Source organism: Oenanthe melanoleuca, chromosome 3, assembly GCF_029582105.1.
Source record: "Oenanthe melanoleuca isolate GR-GAL-2019-014 chromosome 3, OMel1.0, whole genome shotgun sequence".
Taxonomy (NCBI): Eukaryota; Metazoa; Chordata; class Aves; order Passeriformes; family Muscicapidae; genus Oenanthe; species Oenanthe melanoleuca.
The window spans coordinates 9,866,588-9,887,996 of NC_079336.1; positions in this window are offsets into that span (position 1 = coordinate 9,866,588).

Genomic DNA, 21,409 nt, shown 5'->3' on the forward strand with positions numbered 1-21,409 from the left:
CATTCTTTTTCTCTCTTTTTTTTTTTTTTTTTTTTTTTTTTTTTCCTCTGGAAGAAAAGGCTTGACTAAACTCTGGAAATATATTTTTAAAGTCTCTTCAGATATATGCCCTACAACCTCTAATTTAGATTTGAAAGGTCATTTGGACTTCAAGTTATAATTCTGCCTACAAAGAAACAAATTTCAGGGAGAATGTTACTCAATTTGGCTGCAAATATCAAAGTGACATGGAAAAACAATAGGTACCAAGTTCTCTCTGGTTTTACTGAGTAACTATGTGAAGTTCTTGGAAAGCTCTGCCCTTTTGAACCTGAAACTGGAATTTGGCAAGGCAAGGTTTGGCACCTTGGAACATCTTTTAATTCTTAAAACAGACTAAGATAGATGCAACCTTGCCTATTTGCAAATAAAGTGTAGCACTCTATTCAATACAATAATAGGGTTTGATTTAAAATATTTTTTTCTTTTTCCTCCTGGGAATCCTTTATGACCGCTTTCCAAACAGAAAGGTCACTCTTTCATGCACAAAATTCTATTCTCTCAGGGACTGCTTTATTTTACTGTTCCCTTCTGAATATTTGTGTTTTTATCTCCTTGAATTCTTCTCACAGCTCCTTGCTTCCAGCTTCATCTTACCCTAAGTTGTCCCTCCCTCTGGTCATAGGAGGGTCTGTGTGAGGTTCAGTCAGAAATCAGTTTTCTCCACACCTCCTGTCCACTCTTGAGACAGACAAGAACCCAAGCTCTGTCTGAGCCATCAGTGTGTGGCCAATGCACCACAGCTCTGAACCACAGAGAGAGAGCCTGAGTCCAGGGAAAGGCAGAGGAGCATCAGATCATCACTGTGCCTCAGCTCATAGTCAGGCCTTGTTCTCCAGGCACAGCCACCAGTTCATGGTCCTGGTGCTTTGCTCTGTGTCAGATAAAGAATCTTCCAAGCGCTCCTCACAGCACGCTGTAAGATGGCAGAGCACACACCCTGTGCTACCAGGCACATGCCATATGTCCTCATCTCACTGCAAACTCCAAAAATCACACACTGAAATAGTCCAAAAGCTTCCACCTTGTTCTTCTACTTCTTATGTGAACTCTCAGGTCTTTCCTACTTGATCCTATTCTTTAATAACATCTACAGAGACTCACTCATGGTTCACAGATTGCCAGGAAACAGTTCCTAGACTTTTCCTTACACATTGAGGCAAGGGCTAGACAAAAGCACAGGGGATCCCAGTACCTCCTTTCCAGTCTTTGGATGCCCTCTGTGCCTTTTTCTTGCTGGAAGATGAGGCAGTGAGGCCTGTCTAGTGCTGCCAGGATGAGATTATTCCATGCCCCAAGTTAAACACGTAAGCGTTTGAAGGATGGAGGTCACCATTCCTAAAGCTTTAATAAACTTTACAGTAGAAATAAGTTTCCTTTAACCCCATTTATTTAAACAATCCATATTGTTTTATATAGAGGAAACTATCCAATGCAAATACAGCTAAATATTTTAATGGTTTACACATTCATTTTAGAAAGTTTTCTTTTAATTTGTTAACTTTTGTTCCTTTGAACCAGCTCAACCTACTTATTTAATCCCTTGAGCTTTCAAGGGACAGCTTGCAGAAAGTTATATACACAAATATAACAAACATTTCAAATAAAGCACAATGCATAAAGCAGAGAAAGGGAAAAATTTGACAACAGCTGCTAGATTTAACACTAATAGTTTTGAAAGATTTTGGCTTAAAGGTTAAGAGTATCTTATGACAATAAGCAGACTTTGTATATAATGTCAACAGCCCTGTTGCAACATGTCCAGTTTTAATTTATTCTTGTTCGCTTGCATAAGACAAATAATATAATTATGTATGTCTGGTTCATGACATTCAAGTTGGAAAAAAATCAAATAAATCATGTTTTTTTTTTTAAGAATAGCGACTTCTAAAGCCTTTGGCCTATGTCCCTTATTAACATTAGAGACATTTTTGTCTGAAAGTGATAACCTGAAAGCTTGCAAGTATTTATTTATTTTGATCAGATTTCATCTTTTTTTAAGCCTTTTTGCTTCTGAATATTCTCGTGGGAAGTAATATCCTCCTTTCTTTTCTTTTTTATGTCCAAAGAACATTGAAAATTATATCAATTGCCTAATTAACAAAAATTAAGGCTCTAAGGGCTGCACTTTTCAAACTGTGAGGCTCAGTTTGGACTAGCTAAGTATGCTGAATTTAGAAATATTTTTATTCTCTGCTTATATTTTTCTTATAGTGGAAAAATAACACAAGGGATATTGAAACTATTTTTCAGTCACATATAGCATATACCACATTTCAATGTGTTTGCTAGGATTAGTCATCAGTAAAACTTTTTATTTGCATATATTCAAAAAGAAGAAAAAAATAGTATTTTTTAGTCATATTCTTATAAACAGCAGCTTCTCATTAACCTGCTCTGTGAAGCCTTTTACATGAGAGGTGAAATTCATATTGGATGATTTTAGATGTGATGATTTAGATGTGCAACACAGATGATTAATATCAACTAATTTAATTTTTTTATTAAGCTTATATTTTGGACATTTAGATACATCTAGAGGATGATACAAACATCTGTCTGAGGGAAAGCTGTCAAAGCCTGTATCATTTTTTTTACTCTGAAGGAAATCCAGTGGGAGGTATACTTTATATGTATAACTTCCAGGAAGATTTAGGTAGGTGAAATGAAACCCACTCCAGGTGGAGATTTGTACTTTTAATATATATTACTGTATCTACTTTGAATAAAAATAGCAATACATTTTAATGTTTTCAAGTAATGCTTTTCAGATCTTAACAGGGTGAACTAATGTTTAGAATTTTTTATCTGCATTTGCTTTACATTAAGGAACTACTCTGGCTTCAGTTGAAAATTTCCTGAACTAGAGGAGATTAAATGAAATCAAAATCTCAATAAGGGAAAAATGAGATAGTACTAAGATGGATGACAAAAATAACATCTAGTATAGAATGCATAGGCTTAGCATGCAATGTGCATGGAGAGCTTGGAAAGTACACTAGAGACATGTATCTGTAATGGTTCCAAAGCATTTTCTTTTGGATGATATTAAGATTTTATAAAACAAACATATGCTCATGTTAATACTGTTTTGAAGTAAATGTATTAATGCAAAAATGTCCAAACAAATGAGCCAGATTTCCTCAGGGTTTGACTCCCACAGCAGCAAAAGAAGAAGTCCAGAGTTTTTGAAGCACTTTCCATGGGAGTGTTTTTGCCATGCCAAAATGAAAGCAGGAGCATTGTGCCTTTGTGGCAATGCAGAATCTCCTCACCAAAGCTACTGCTGCATCCTGGACAGGGAAGAGTGCAAGCATCCTCCTTGGGCATAAAATGCAAGAGAACCAGGGTATGTTTGCTTTACAGAAGGGAGTTAGAAATTTCACGGCAGAGACCATGAAAACCTAATTTATAAGAAGAGAGCAAGAGAAAGGCTAATCCATACCTTTAGTAGGCAGACCTAAGCCTTTGCAGGCACATCAGTGCACAGTCACCCTCTTGAATCAAAAGCAATTGGTCTCAGTTCAAGAGGTAAGACAGGACCTCCCCATCACCTTTACCAGTGCAGACACAGGGGCTACAGGTTCTGCAAACCCCAGGGACCTGAACTTTGTCAGGTAAAACCAACCCCATCTTTATTCTCAGGAATTGAAATACCTGTGAGCAGACACAGGGTGATAGCATCCCAGAGGCTGGTTTTGTTTCTTGGTACTTCACAATGGTTGTGCAAATGCCGTTTTGTGGATAAATGTTTCCAATAAATAGACTTGTTTCTTGGTTTGCTATCAGTTCAATCTCAAACTTTCCCACCAGGTCCAAATCTACCATTAGGAAAAATGCTGGTAAACCTGGACTGGCCAGGCAGGGTACCAACCCCTGGAGATGATCCTGTGATGCTTAGAAGGTTAAGCCAGAGTTTTGCAGGCAGAGGACTGAATCAAGCACTTATTAACCAGATGATCTTGTTACTCCTATAAAGAGCCTTGGATAAAATTGTATGTTTAAAACTCTTTATCTGCTATATGTGCCAGACTTGGATTTACTAGAGCAGAGAGAGAAGAAATAGAAAAGGAAATGCTGAGGGAACTCTAGCCGCTCCCATTACTACTCATTATTTCAGCACATAAAATTGCAGTCCCTGCTGCAAACCCAAGTTCACTGCCTCTCCTTCCAAATTGGGCCTTTGTTCCCTCCCCAAATAAGTCCAATATTATCCAAAGAAGTGTGCAGATATCTACTGGGTGGAGTTCATAGTTTGTGTATCTGTGTAAGTGTATATCCACACACTTATTCCTTTGTAAATCCACATTATCTTTCCTAATAATTTGCATTTCTTAATATTTTTTCAGCCTTTTCCTGGGTAAAATGTTAAATTACCTGTTTTTTTCTATCTTACTTTCTTTATAGGGGTCAGACTGCACTGTTGAATTGCTTTAAATCCTGAGTCAGGAACATGTCATGAAGTTATAAAACAGTACTGTTGATGGAGCAGCCTAGCGCTGATAGGAGAGCTATTGATTGCAGATCTACTTTTAGATTGGATTTGTGCTCTGCAGTCCTTTTACCTGGTCATAAAATATAAATGGGGTTTGCAAAAAAAATAGCAGTCCACTTAGGAAGTCTCTTAACAGGTTTTTTGAGCTTAAATGCACATTCCTTTAAGTACCTGTTAATTACTTTACTGTGATGATGCTCACCTGTACAATGTCAGACTGCCCACAGAGCCCATTGTTAACCTGCCCATCAGCCATTTACTGCTCATGATTCACAGTCAAGGGGTCTAGGATTATTGTCTACTGGGAATTATGTTTTAGTAGTACAGCAGTGTGCTGGAGATGTCTTAATGGCCACTCAAGTGAGATTGTTATAATGCTTGCATTGTTGCTCTAGCCAGCACAGAGCCCAATTGCTTTTTAAGTTATGGCATCAGCAAGCTCCAGGTCATCTGCACTTAAATCACATGCACATATCTGAAATGTTGATGTGGTAACTGGTAGCAATGTATACAATACTTTTAACCTCCAATTTGGTGGGTGCTTGGGATCATATTATATGAAGTGTGCATGTGTGCTTCAACCTTCAGGGCTTCAGCAAGCTTTGCTGATTTTAAATGTCATCGTAAATTTTGGCTTGAGCAGCTCACCTCAGCTCAGGCACAGCTTTCCCCTTGATAAGCCAGGGAATAAAGAGCCTGAGTGGTTTGCATTAAAACACATGTATACCTCCTGCATAGCCCTGCTCATGAGTTTAGAAAAGTGTTGAGATGAGTAGAGATGGAGGGTACAGATACCATGTGCTGCTTTTGCAACACCATACCAATTTTTTAACTTCTTCTACTTTTTCAACCACCCTTGCACTGCTGGACACATGCACATACACTAAGATAAATAAACATACAGTCACAAATGCATGCTATACTGCAGGGAGATAGCATAGAGACACTCTAGAAATTCCAGTTTCTGACATCTTCTGCTGGTTCCTTCCTTCCACCATCACTACCCAGCAAGATCTTGAACTCATCGGAGGAGTTCTGGGAACAGCTGGAGCTTGTCGTTGAATTCACTGCCAAAGTGTCTGTGGCACTTAGAGGAGGCCTTCAGCAGCATTTCTTTTCAAAATCACAACCACCAGGTTAAACTATCCTGATTTCTTTCTTCCTCTTTTCTTTCTTTCTTCCTCTTTTCTTTCTTTCTTTCTTTCTTTCTTTCTTTCTTTCTTTCTTTCTTTCTTTCTTTCTTTCTTTCTTTCTTTCTTTCTTTCTTTCTTTCTTTCTTTCTTTCTTTCTTTCTTTCTTTCTCTCTCTCTTTCTTTCTTTCTTTCTTTCTTTCTTTCTCTCTCTCTTTCTCTCTCTCTTTCTCTCTCTCTTTCTCTCTTTCTTTTTCTTTGTAGATACTGACATGAACTCAACTAGATTTAAAAAGTAACTTAAGAATTCCTAATGGGTTTGAAGTCTATAAAGATTTCTAGTAGCACTTGTAACTTGAGCTGATTTGAAATATTGGATATTTCCCACTGAAAAATCAAAACAATTTTCCAAAACATAACAGAAAGGAGAACATATACACCCCCCCTTTGCCTCAAATTTTCCACTGAAAAGCTGAAGAAGGCAAAAACTTTGCTTATGGTTCCAGTTCTATTCTCAACAACAAAAAATCAGTTTATCTCCAGAACCCTTTCTAGTTGAAAACTAGAAAAAAGTAACTCCTCCCCTCATGTTTCAGAAAATTTGAAGGAAAATGTTTTAACTGAACCCTTTGAAATGTCAAGAGCTTTACTGGAGAAAATTTTGTATACTTCAAGGCATCTGCTCTAACCTTGTATTATATAAATAGGACTCATCCACAATAAGTGCATTTGTATTTCAAGAGTATTGATGCAAATATTGCCTCCTTGCCATCACTGAAACTTCTACTTGTCCACTTCCCCTTTTATCAAAAACACCAAACTGGAATTTTTAAAAGATTATATTTTTCACTGCTTTGAAACTTTTACAGAGAATGAGCTAAACACGTTGACTTGGGCAGGAGGAGAGGTGGTGCAGGGAAACACGGAGGGAAGGCAAGAAGAAAAGATTTTCAAAAGTGCTTAGTGCAGATTATTTTCCCTACTTTAAAAATAAGAATTTTAGCTTAGTATTCAATGGGATCATAATAAGAGCAACTCTGAACACTTTGGAAAAAAAATCACACTCCCCAATGTTATTAATATGAGTCATAATTAGAGATGGAACATTTGATCCAAACCCCAATTAACTTTGGGGAAATTTGGATCCAAACTTTATGGCTTGAATTTATTTGCGTGCTGAGCCAAGACAGAACTCCTGACCCAGTACTGTCCAATTCTTCCCCCACTAACAAATCCTTTGGGGAATTAAAGATGCATATCTGGTTCAAGATCTGACATTTGTGGTTTGGGGCTTGTTTGATAAGTATATCTTATACATAAAGGACACTTCCCACCTCAGAATGCCACTTTTGCTTTAAAATATGCATCTGTATAGGAATCTAATTCTTCAGAAGAATCAACAGAGCAAAGTCATCAGCTTTGTTCATCATGTTTGTAATGAAAATGAAAATATTTACAGGTTACCAAAGTTCTCATAACTTTTTGTCTTTCAAGTCAGAAAATTCTCCCTGGAGTGCTAGGTGCATTTTCCAGTTCAGGAAATTACTCCGAGGATTTGACTCGTTTTCTTGTTCATGTGGAATCACACTCATTTCAGTTTGATTATTCATTAAGCAAGTCACTTCCCAGCCTGCAGATGTGTGGGTAAATTAGGTTTTGCATCACAGACAGATCTGGGAAATGTACCTGCTAATCCAAGACTTTGTAAGACCACTTGCTGCTCCATTTTGGTGGCATCTGACAGTGAGATCTCCAAGGAGATTCAGAAAGAGACTCAGGTGGTTGTACATTGAAAATTTCAGTCTACAATCAATAAAATTAACATTAGCACAGCAAGGACTTTGGAATGCATTAGAAAACCTTTTTCCCCCATGGAAATGTAACTAAAGCAAACAAAAATTGACGTTAAACATAATTGAATGCTACCCAGTTTTATATAGCATTAGGTCAGATAGGCTATGACCTAATACATTTTTTCTCTCACTCTATCTAACAATCTTGCACAAAATTACTGCAAAATATTGTCTTTGGGAAGGCAGTCATTATTTATGAGAATTATTGTGCTGAAAGAGTTTAAGCTTTTTGCTTAAATTATGAACTCTGTGGAGAGTTATGTAAAATTTTTTTCCCCACCTTTACAGTCATTGAAGGATTCATTAATTGCAGAGTATATACAAATATTAAAGAGACAGCAGCACCCACAGGGCAAAGCATTTGCCTCCAGAAGAATTTCTTGTCTCCTTAGCTGAGCTGTGTAACAGGATGAGTCACATCTCACTGCATGCCTCGGTTTCCTGTGTTGTAACTTGTCACGACTTTGTAATGGAGATTGTGTGCTCTGAGGATGGGAAGCTGAACACAGGAGTTTTGCTTTCAAGTGTGTGAGAGCAGGCCCAGAACCAAGTAGGAGAGAACATGAAAGTGATGGTAGGACCTGCCTTTGGTACAAGCAGAGGAAACACTTGAGTTTTTATCTACAGTAGAAGTACCAGCTGGAACAACAGAAATATTCCAAGGGGCTGGTCTGACAATAGTGACATTACTAAAGAAATGCAAAGGAGGGTCAGTATTCAGAAGACTACCTGGCATGTGCTTTTGGTCCACAATTAAATTAATTGCATATTGCACTGCTATATTGCACAGGGCAAACATGTCCCCTGGCTGTGCTGCAGGACAAGGAGATAATTCAGGCAGAGCAGCAGAGGCACACAAGGGTGTGCAGGAGCAATCCAGCCTGGAGCCATGTCAGCACATGGGCAATGAGCCTGGGTCTGCCTGCTCTGACTGATGTGGGCATACCCTCAGCTGCCTGCAGCCAGATTTCCACCACTAACACTTAAGGATCTAAAAAGTCATCCTCGTTTCCCATTTTAACAAAGATTGGAAAAGAATTTGAAGTAAGTGTCCAGCACTTCTTACTTTCACAGCATATCTAGCTCCAAGAACTATGGGCAGAAGGCTCTTCCCTTTTATTATATGTCTAGTCTATATTACAATGCAAGGGAACAATCAGAGCATGCTTATTCAGCATCCCTCAGAGTCTCTACACAGCTCTCAGGCTGTACCTGGTTTACTACATAAGAACAGGACTAATTCACTGGTAGTAGAAAAATTTCCTATAAATTTTGGCTTAATTTGGGATTCTGGGCAGATAGATAGCAAAGTAAATACTTGCTATAATTGCAACACATTGGTTTACTGGATTCTGGAAAACAGTAGGGTATTGCAGTAGTAACAGAGTTGTTCATGACTGTGTGCATATATATATATATATATATATATATATAAGTGTGTGTGTGATTGTGTGTGTAGATATATGAATGCATGCACATTAAAGTAAGTGAATATTCCAGATTGACAACTTTGTAGCAGAAAATATTGGCCTCATGCACAGTACAGTATTTTACCTTTTCTTTTTTTACACAAAATGTATTTTTCCATGGGTGATAGAATATTTTACATCATGAATATTTTATACCAGACTTTAGCCAAAATCATGATATACCCAGAAATTAACTTAGGGAAATATGGTTCTCATTATCCCCTGAAGGTCATTGATTCATTTGCTTTCTCAAACAAAGAATTTTAGCCCCTAAGCTTGGTACCTACTTAGCTTATTTCCAAACCTTCTGGGAGGTGTGTGTGTGGGAATTTATTTCTTGGGAAAGTGCATAGTGGAATAACTCTTTGTTCATGTTATTCAGATAACTTCTATTATTTACATCACCATAAATCAAAACATTTTCCATCCATGTAATTATAATTGGGTCATCTTTTCTACGCTATATTTGCATTTGCATTTAAAAGTCTTCATGGCCTGATGAGAAAAAAAAATTAAAAAGGAGAAATATAATAATCTGAAATAGACTTTTGTATTCTTTGAATATCTAAGATGTAAACTGCAGATCGTTCTCTTTTCTCCTCCCATTTCAATCCCAACCCAGCATCTGAGTAACTCTGAAAACATCTGAACTCATCAGTCTCACCACATTTGGACCTGGTTGTTTCTAGGCACCTGCAGCTCTGCATTGTGTGCATGCCCAGATCTACCCAGGCCTTAATGGGATCCAGGAACTCAGCTGAATGGTGCCAAATTTCCCTAAGGGTCTTAATCCTGTAAAGATGACTAAAGCCCAGCTCATATGTTGTAGTAGGACCAGGTCTCTCACAGGCTGGAATCTTTTCTCTTAGCTTTTGAAACAGCTTCCAGGAGAAGAAAGAGGTGTTCACTGGCTTTTGCAAAGTGGTCAGCTTAGCAGCACATTTACCTGTGATGTATTAAACCTGAGTGGAAAATCCCCACAGCCTGAGGGGAATTTAACCTACAGAGGTCTCTATCCAGCACTTAATTGTGTGTTATAGAACACAAACCTGCTTACTGCTCCATTTGAAGCTGTGTTTTTGTACCAGAAAGACAACAAGTGAGGTCCCTAGATTATTTGTGCATTTGGCATCCATTTTAGTCATGGTAACATGTCTAAAAGTGGAACCAAAGATTCAGAAGTCATATGTTTGCTTGTAGATCACTTCCAGTCCCTATTTGTTGCATGAATAGTATGAGCTCAGATATAAGAGAAAATCAATAAACTACTGTGTAACTCAATGGTATAAAAAAAAAATCTGTTTTCTTGTAGTCCATGAAGTGACACTCAAACTTTCATTTTAAAATTTCTACCAATTTGCCTTTCTCTGGGTGAGACAGCTTTTCCTTTTTCCTTCTGCTCTTTGAAAAAAGTCGCACATACATTGCCACAGAAAGCTGCCCTCCTCTTCAACAGGGATAAAAAAAAACAAAATTGTGATTTAGGTAAAATGAGAAGAAGAGGAGACTTTGTGTCATGATTCAAGGAACAGCCCACTGCAGATTACAGATGAAGCAGGAAGTTCCCATGCAGTAAGTTATGGGGCTCTGCTGGCCAGGTTCACTGCAGTTACTGAGTGCAGTGCAGGGCTGCCCTTTGAAATGCTGAGCATGCACAGCTTCTCTCAGGTTCCCTAAAAAAAAAAAAAAAAAAAAATTAGGAAAAAGGCCATAAAATGGCAGGATCTGTTTTTCTTTAGGTCCAGCATTCCTTGAGCTATTTAAATTATATAAAGGATTTTAAAAATAAATAAACTTTAAAAAACCCTTTGAATTGGAATTTTGCAGGATTCCAGCTTAGAGCACAGGTATTAAGACCAAGGACTCTTACCTCATGGCCATGATTTTAAATCAAATAAAGAACTACACTGACAGAAACTATCATTTGTTATAAATTCAGTAGCTTGTGTGAAACTAGACAGCTATGTTAGGCAACAATGCCCATTAATTCCAGTAGTTAGCAGCAATTAACTGTGTCAATGTTGTGTTTCTGCTTACAAATATGACTACACATTTCATCACCTGCCCATTAATGTTTTAGTTTTACATCTAGTCCTGGATAAACAGGTAGAAGAAAGCATTAAAGTAGGCCCATGAGCTCCACTGTCTACAGATGACTGGCAAAAAAAGCTGATCTAAACTTAGGTCTGTGCCCAGCTCCACCAGCAGATATTTCACACTGCTGCTCTCTCCAGCCTTCAGATTTGTACTGTAAAATCCTTCTTTTCAGCACATTGCAATATGAACATCGCCTGTATTAAAGAGATTTTATTGCATGTTTTGAAAATAATGTTCCTCTCTGGACAACATGCTCCATGAAATTCACCTTACAATATAGACAAGACAATGCCTTAGCTTACCAATTTTAAAATAATTCCATCTTCTAACTTCCAACGAACTGGGCTCTCCTGGTCAGCCAGGACTGCTGGAAAATGTTGGAAAACTGGTCAGTGAGCCCTTCTCTCAGTTCCCTAAGCACCCTTGGCTGGATTCCATCTGGCCCCATACACTTGTGTGTGTCCAAACTCTAAACCAGGTCACTGACAACTTCTCCTTGGATTATGGAAGCTTCATTCTGCTCCCCATCCTCTCTTCCAGCTCAGGGGGCTGGGCACATAGACAACAACTGGTCTCACTGTTAAAGACTGGCTGAGGTTTATTTTGGATAGAAGTAGGCCATAAGAGGTGTTTAAAGATTTTAGTGACCATAGCTGGTCAAAGCATACAGACTACCACTCAAGGCTTTTCAAAGCTGGTTTGTCTAGAACACACCTGTGAGCTCTCAAATGCTTTACCTGTGTCACTCTCTCCTGTATTATATTCCCACCAAACCAGTATGACTTCATCATAGTTAGGCTAATCAGGGAAACTGAGCAGATATCTGCCTTGTCTGTAACAGCAAAATCTATGGGATTAACACATTTTTTCTTTTACTATACAGACTAAAAACAGTGTGTCACTGTTAAGTCATCATTCACATGAGACATTTAAAATACATTTAGTCTTACTGAGAATATCCTGAATTTGAAGCTTCTTTTATTTTGTAGATTTAAAAAAAGTCAAAATTTGAAGCATTTTTGCAAAAAAACCCTCTATACAATCCAGAAGGATTATCTGAAACCTGCTGACATTGCTTTAAAAAACTAATGTTAGTTTTGTTCTGAAAGTTGCTGCTAAACTTATCTTTGAAATTAAATAGAAAAAAATAATAGAAATAAAGGAAAAACTACTTTCCTTCGTCTCAGTTTAAAAATTTATTCTATGCATTGTTGAGTAAGCATATAAACAGTAAATTCACTATTTTCTATAGCATGCTATCTACCTTATACCATGCAAGCTTGTTGTTTGAATGTCTTATGTCACTATTATTTTTTTTAATTTCTGAATATAAATTTTACCAGTAACACTAAAACCCCACAGTACTAATGTTATTCTTGTAGGCTGTCTGCCAATCTTTTAAAATCTAGTGGATGTGTAACACAAGGAACATGAGGGATTATTACAAATAAACTCACATCTTGCTGCTTAAATATTTTATCTCTCTTTTCTTAAGAAGTGATGGCTACAGCATAATTTTTTTGTGATGTAAAAAAATCCACATAGGCACGGACAGCAGAACTAGATGAAATTTTTACATAAAAAACCCATTAAAAATACTCTTTGGCTGTCTGCTTGTGCCCTTAAGTCTCATGAGTACAGTTGGCAAGAATAGAAAATCACTTATGGACTCAAAAAGTGATATAGTACATTTCCTACCCTTTAAAATCCTTTAATGTGTCCCCAGCATCTCATGTAACTTAGGGAGGAACATCAGAAAGTTTGGATGCTTTTCTGAACCTTGTTCAAAGAATTCCAAATCCTTTGTGTTGTAAAAATAAGATGGAAATTCTATAAGAGAAGCCCTTCTTTCAGATTTTCATACCATTTACATGGCATTATTATTGGTCTCTAAAGAAATAAAAGAGCATGGAAAAACTGCAGAGGTTAATCATATCTTTCCAATTTCAGTAATGTGATGATCTGCATTTCACTTGATTCTTAAGCAGCAGGAGGTGTTCCTTTTGGGGACAATGGTAAGGCCTGGTGAACAGGCTTAACTAATTTATTTCATTTCACTGGGATGTACTTTGGGGATTAATAAGGAACAGCAATTGATGCCTTGCCACATTCTCTCTGGCCTGTGATTTCTTTTGCTCTTCTTTGCTGTTTCACAGCCCTTCTCAAGCCCAGAAAACAATCATAAATCATACTAAATATTTATATAGCTTTTTGACATTTTTCATGCATGAGTGAAAAAGATGATGGTAAGTTAGTCATAAAAATTCCAAGGGAAAAAAATTTTATGGAAATTTGCCTGTTTGTCAAAATACAAATGCTTTACAGAGGCTGTTTGATTCTGTTGATGTTAGGGTGGATGTAAAGAGGATCTATCATTCTTGCAAAGACACTGCCCTGAGGGAATGAACACAGTGTTCAGAATACATCCCACAAAAGAGCTATAAAATCCATCAGTGGAAATGCTCCAGATTTTTACTAATGGGATACAAAGCAGGGTTTCGTGTCAGATTTCTGCTTTGAAAACACTGAAATATAAAACATAACTGGGAGAACATGAAGGTAAATAACTTCAGTAATAAGGATAATTAGTGAATGGGTGTATAGGGCAAGATCACTGATACCTAATCCAAATAACCAGAATAGTTACCAAGGCTCCAGAACCTAACAAAAGCACTTATTTTCTCCAAAGAGTAGCTTTTGAGTCACACATGAACAATGCTCTAAGCAGAACAAGGAGCTAAATCTAGCTAGTTGGGAAGGTTGGGCACCCCATTTGTTTGAAGAAATATTTACATGTGGCACCAATCCCTTAATCCAAGGTCCAAAATACAGTAGAAACTCTAAATGCTTAATGTGACATGGATAATTTGATTTTAGATAAAACTTGGAACCAGGATCTTCTCCTTTCTCAGTTTCCTAACTGTGAGATTTCCAGTAGGATCTCTGGTGATGTGCACCCTGTGGGCTGCAGGAAATATGGTGTCTGTTTACTGTGGCCATGGATTTTTGAATTCTGTGTATATATAAAGAATATGTTTGTTTTAGCATTTAAGGTGGATTTTGGGATTGGCTGTGCGCACCAAAATTTGGTCAACCAAGCTGTTAAACTGATATCCTGGATGCTGAAACAGTTTTGGCTTTGGCCCAGTTAGCATTCTCCAAAGTAATTCCCAAACACAGTTCAGAATTTACCACATGCCCATTCTGTCCTGGGAACATCAGAGAGTGGATGTGGCCAGATCATTCCAGCTGGACTCAAGGCCAGAGGATTGCTCCTTGTACTCTGGTTTATGGGTACCAATATAACCAGACTCATAATAGAGGCAGATAAAGTGTCCAGGTCTGTCTTGTTCTGCTGTTTATCCTGAATATGGTTAATGCACTAATCACAATCTCACAGGCAGAACATTCTCTCAAGAAAAAGGGGGGGGTCTGCAATATTATTCATACTGTTTCCAGCTTCTTATAGTAAGTATAGGTGACAAGGGTACTTAGCTAAACTGCTGATCAAGGAGATCTATTCTGGAATGCAAATGACTAATTTTTTTAGCTATTTTTAAGTGAAAAGACTATGGACCATATACAGGACTTGTGCCCTCTTCAGTCCATAATGTTTGTACTATGTATCTGAAAAATCAAGATATCCACTGTAAAAAAGAAATCAGGTATATACAGAGATGTGACCTACAATTTAGCATCTTAACAGGCAGAATAGTCCCATGATGTCCTCCCTATATTAAGAAAAAAAAAAACAAACAAAAAAACAAACAAAAAAATTAAAACTATGCCTGCCCTTTGACACAGCATTACAGAATTACAGAATCAGAGAATTAAAGGATCAAAGAATGGTAGAGGCCATCTAGTCCATCTCCCCTGACCAAGCATATGCACACAGCTTTTGAATATTCCAGGAAGGGAGACACAACCTATGTCAGAGCTTAGCCACTCACACAGGGGAAAAGTATTTTATGATGCTCAGGAAGAACCTTCTTTGTTTCAGTTTGCGCCACTGAAAAAAGCCTCTCTGTCTCCTCTTTACACCCTTTGTTCAGGTATTTGTATATAATAATAAGTTACACCCCCCCAACCCTCTTCTGAAATGTCACAGTGTCTCAGCTTTCCCCATATAAACATGCTCCAGTCCCTTAATCACATTAGTTGGACTCTATCCAATGTGTCCATGTCTCTGTTGTATGGGATGACTCTGAATGAACACAGCAAAATAAATCAAACCCAAGAAAAGTGGCAAAAGATAAAGTAAAGCTTGAAGTATAGTATACAAAAAATAGAAAGTAAAGGAAGTCAACTTTTTCTCAGGCAACGGAAATTCAGCCTGAATGTGTGTATGCATACATTAAAGTCTTGAACTAAATATTTGCCTAATACATCTATAATGAAAATAAAACAAAACAAACAAAAAAAACCCACCCCAATGAAAAACAAAACCAAAAAACCCCGAGTGGCAAAATCTAAGTTGCCAACTTCTTCATATTATCATCCTATGTTCTTGCATGTCAGAAACTGAAGTGAAAATCAACATAAAGAACTTCTGTGAGTTTTTTGTGATATGTAGAAAATTCAAGCATGTGAATGATGATCTTCTGTTTGTGCTATGTAGGGAATATTCAGATCTCAGGTACTGAAACTTGTAGAAGAACTCAATACAAGTTTGTCAGCCAACGAATACTAGGTGCCTCCTGCAGCTTTTTGCCCAATTTAGTACTTAGATTTTCTATAAAGTGAATGGATGAAAGGAGGTGTCTGAAGTTGTAAAAAAGGAGTTGTCCTAGCCTGAATTTAGGCATTTGGAATTCCTTCATGCTTTCACCCATACCTGTTTTCTTTATTTAGAACAAATTTAGATGACTTCAAGACTTTTGGAATGACTGATTCAGATACATGAAGGAGATATCTCTCACTTATCCTGCCTGGGTTTCATCCATAACTTTCAGCTTTCCAAAGCTGTTGGCTTAAAATTCAGAGGATCTATTGTTCAGGGGATAGGGAGGCTTATTATTTCCTAAAGTCAACAGCCTCCAAGTTGTCTCAAATTGGCCATAAGTCTAGGAAGAAATTAATCAGGACTCCAAAATATAACTCAAAGGAGTTCTCTTAGTTGAATTGTATCATGTCTCTGAATGTCTCAAATCTGCCATATAGTTAGAAACAGAGTTTGTGGTTGTGGTAGTGGGAATTTTGACATTTTTAGAAAGTTAAATGCTCAACATACACTTTGTCATTCATTCCTGGGGCTTCAAAGAGACTTTCACCTCTGTCAGAGGATTACAATATTTTTTGTGTAATTTTATTCCAGGAGAGCAATCACATATATTCAGATATATATATGTGTATGCATGCTCATACTCACACATACATACATAGTCACAGAAACATGTATGTATGCATATGCATAGATACATGTGTGCTTGTGTAAGGGTATATGTATGTATGAAAATATATATAAATAGCTTTAACAAATTGCATTTTATTCAAATTTGTCGGTGGCTTGAGTTAATGAGTGGTTGGAATTTTGGCAGGTCCCACTGGAGTATGGATCCAGTGCTCATAAAACCAAGAAAAATCCTGGAATCTCATCTAAAAATGGACCTTTTGTGGCATGTCTCATATTATTGTTTCATATGATCCATAAGGTTGGCTAAAAAAAATAATAAAAAACTGGAAAGCAGAATTATTAATGAAAATCAGGTTCTATTTAAAGCTGGTGGTTTGGCATTATTGAAAAACTATGTGATTTCAGACTATAACAATTTTCACTTATCCATTTCGTGACAATTTCTTTTGATTATATTTAGTCAGGAGCAATTCTCATTTTTATTTTCTGACAATTTCTGTGTTCTTTTTTTTTTTTACTACAACATAGTCTGTTGGAATGAGTAATGGGCAGAGTTACATTTCTCTAAGTAGTCTGTTAGCACTTTTCTATGCTGCTGCATTCAACGTTTTAGAATCCTGCCTGAACAACACCATGTATAAGTAACTTGCTCTCCTTTGCTCTCTATATTTAGTAAAGAAGCTTCTTTGGAACCCCACTGTGCCCATGTGGTTTCTATATATAATTTGGTTGTATAATGAGAGACAAAGCATCCCATAACATGCCCGATGTTGTACAGGACACAAATGAAGATGCTCTGTGCTGCCAATGGTTTCGTGTCCAACATCTCCAACTGGAGGGTGTCTCTGCTGGATGGAGCCCCACCTCCACATGGAGCTCTGCAGCTGCCAGTGGGCTCCTTCACAGGCTCTGCTCCCTGCATGTGCAGCTCATCATGGGGCTGTGGCCCAAAAGACAGACATGAGAAAGAAAACAAAGACAAGAGGAGGGAATACACACGTTTCAGTTGGCATATTCACAGATTGCTCAGAGCCATGTGATTTCCATTAAAACACAATTGAATGGCACTTTTAGAAGGCCATTTTGGCAGTGACATAGAAAAGGAACATTCCACCTGAAGCAGGTGTTGGTAATATTCTTTCTAGTTCCTGTAAAGATCTTCTGTGCATTATAAAAGTTTGCAAAGAAATAGATTAAGAGATTAAAGGAATAAATTTAACCCTTTGAAGTTTTTCTGTTGAGGAATACTGAGGAACTTGTAGCTCTATTTTTAAATTATTTTCAAGTTAATTTAGGTTTTAGCTAAATATTTTAGTCTGTTCTACACCTTCAATGTACAGCATAAAATGAACTATGTCATATATTACTTGCAGTTGTATTTCAGATGTAGTCCAAGTTACAGCCATGGGAACAACTTCAGCAGGGTTCAACAGAAAAGAGTTTAACACACATGAACAAAATCAGTGGCTAAGAAACACGAGGTGGAATGAGAAATACACTTCTGCTAAGAATGAAAAAAAAAAAATCAAGTGATCTTCTAGGATGGAATTCCACTTGTAGGGATTGTGTTGTCAGGATAAGGTATGGCAGAACTGCCACTGTTAGAACTATTTCCAAATCTCCCAACTACAGAGGTTATTGAAGCAACTGTTCCAGAAATACAGTTAGTTTGTCTGAACCCTAATCAGATATTGTTGAGTTGTTTTTCTTCTGGGTTCTTCTTGGCAGTGGGGACTGTTACTGTAGCATGGGATTTGGAGCTGACAGCCAGCTTAACACAAATTTTCACTGGTCTAGTCATCTAATAGAATTCTTGAAATAAATTTTTAAAAACTAAAAAAACAAGGAAACAGGGAAGTAGGATGGGACAGGGGGCACAGACACAGGGTGATAGCATGGAAGGAAGAAGGGTAAAAGGAAATATTTCTATTTAAGGAAAGCAGAGCTTTCTTCAGCTCATGACACCTTCAAAACAAGACTGGGTATGTAACTAAAACACAAAATATTCTGCTAAAAATCAAGTCTATAGCTTGTGATATGTAACTGCTTATATTGCATGAAATTTCAAGGTAAATAATAGCATTCTTTCTACCCTTACTACCTTTAATTCATAGCAGGATTTCTATGTTACCAATAGAAGAAGAATTGGTCTGTCTTTATTCAAGGATGATTTTTGTTTTTAGTTACCTCCTTTTCCATAAAATATCCGAAGAGAAGTCTAGGTAACAGACACACAAAACAGCCAACTCTTGCTAAACATTAGTATCAAAGGGAAAATTAAAAGTAGGAATATGGGCTTGTGTTCATAAAATAAAAATATGAACATTGAAACTGAAATGTCCTTTTAAAAATATATTATATTGAACCAATTTTGCCTTTTTTTCATGCTGTCCCAGTAGTGTAAGTAATATAATATTTAAAATTTTGGGAAAGTAAAAAACAAAACCTAAATCAATGTCTAATCAGTGAACCAGTGTATCAGTGAATGTCTAGTCATCTTTCATCACCCTTGTTTGATCACATTTTAAGACACTGATGCACAGAGATGTTACAAATGAATTGCTCTTGTTAACATATTAAAGCAGCAGAAAATCATGGGGAAGCTCTGACTCATTTCTGGTCAAACAGAAGCTGCTGTTGAATCCTTTGAGAGCAGAGATGCCTTGGAGAGAGACCTCAGCAAACCAGAGAGATGGGCAATCACCAACCCTGTGGAGTTTAACAAGGGGAAGAGCTGGATTCTGCACCTGGATGGGGCAACCCTGGCTGTGTGCACAGACTGGGGAATGAGAGGCTGCAGAGCAGTGCCATGAAAGGGACCTGGGGGTCCTGGTCAGGGGCAAGGTGAACCTGAGCCAGCAGTGCCCTGGAGCCAGGAGGGACAGCCCTGTCCTGGGGACATCAGGGACAGCATCACAGCCAGGCAAGGGAGGGATTGTCCTGCTCTGCTCTGCTCTGGGGCAGCCTCACCTCCAGGGCTGGGGCAGTTTTGGGTGTCATAGTATGAAAAAGATGATAAATTATTGTAGAGAATCCAAAGGAGGCAAAAAAAGATGGTGAAGAGCATTGAGGGGAAGCTGTGTGAGGAGTGGCTGAGGTCACTTGGTCTGTTCAGCCTGGAGGAGACTGAGATGAGACTTCACTGCTGACTTCAGCATCCCCAGGAGGGAAAGAGGAGGGGAAGGCACTGATCTGTTCACTCTCCTCAGTTTATACTAGACACCAGTAAAAGTTTTTACCCCACAGATTGGGCATTGGAACAGGCTCCCCAGAGAAGTGGTCACAGCACCAAACCTGTCTGAGTTCAAGAAGAGTTTGGATAATGCTTTGAGACACCTGATGTGACTCTTGGGGTGTGCAGTGCAGGGCTAGGAGTTTGAGGCAATGATCCTGATGCTTCCAACTCAGCATATTTTACGATTCCATAATTCTATGATGTTAGAGATCACTTCCTTTGGAGTGTAAGTGCAACTCATAATATATTTTTGTCCTTCAGGGTATCCTGCTTTGAATTCAGAGTGACACATCCTCAGAAGTGCATTTTTCTCTGCTGTGCAAACATGGATATGCATGAAATAGAAAGGGAGAAAAAAAGGGAAAGAAAAAAATTAAACATCATTTAGTGGTTGGAAGTTATTTTCAGATTGCAACCACTGGAAGGGTTGCCTGGAGAAAACTTTTCCCTCTGTTATTACAGAATAATAGCTTGTGGATGCTGAAAAGCAAACACAAGTTGTGGTTTTCTTTCAAGTCACACTGCAGGGCTATCTCCCGCTTAGCATTTCAGCATCGTGTTGTTTGGGAAAGGTCACGTTTTGACTTTCAAGACACCATTTGTCTTCAGCCTCCTCTTCTAATCTGCAAATAGTTACACAATAGTTTTGGGCCAGGAGCCAAATACTTGGTTATAAAAGCTGCTTCAAGTGGCATTTTACTAATCATGGGGGTCTGTATTGTGTTAAACAAGTACAGGTAGCCTTCATCAAACTGTGCTTTTGCCTTTTCTGAGAGCTGAAAGATCAGTCCCAATACGTGCAGGAATATGGCAGTCATTGGTGATTCAGTTTCAGGCCACAGATTCCTCTTTGGGTGATCATAAGTTAAATCATAGTTACCTAGAACTTACTGTCACTGTTTTGGGATTTTTTGGTCTCTCAGACTACCTCCAGTTACAGCAGTCTGGAGTATTCATTTTTTATTGTTTTAGCTAGAGTCAAATTCTGCTATTTAATTCACACCAAGCAGCAAGTTTCTTTCAATATCTTTACTGGAAAGATTACACACCACTGAAAACGGGATTCCATTTTATATCAATGATTGTAGATAGTTATGCAGTTACTTAGGATATAGTTACTTGTGATTAAATCAGCAAGGGTTCTTTGCTGCAGTAAAGCTACTGTGTTTCCACAAAATGTGGCAGATAACAGCACAACTACTCTGTTTAGGTCCATTCATCCATCAGCCCATATATTCCTTACATTATCTCCCAGACAAGAGTCATGGACATGGATCTTGCAGTCCCTACTTTTAGATGTGTTCACTATTTTATTATCATATATTCTCTTTATCTTTAAATATATTCTTCTTTGCTGCAACTTAAAATGTAATTAATTTTTCCGTGGAGAAGTTGAGGACAGCTTCTGAATACTGCAATGAGAGATATCTATATTAAAAGCAGGAAATTTATTCTCAAGTAACAAAATCCTTTATGACAGAATTAAAGAAAATAAAGTCTTGTTTCCAGTGATCCATATTCAATCAAACTAGTGATTCATTCAAACTTAAGTATTACTATTACACAAGGTCTTTTATTTATGAGAGTCCTTTTTATGTGAATATGAGCTCTCAGCCAGTGCAGAAGCACTCTGTGAAGGATCAGACCTTGAAGGCAGTGCATAGGGATGCTGTGTCTTTCCAGGTAAGTGATCACAGAACCTCCAAACTGGTCTCTGAGAGCCCAGATTGAACTAAGA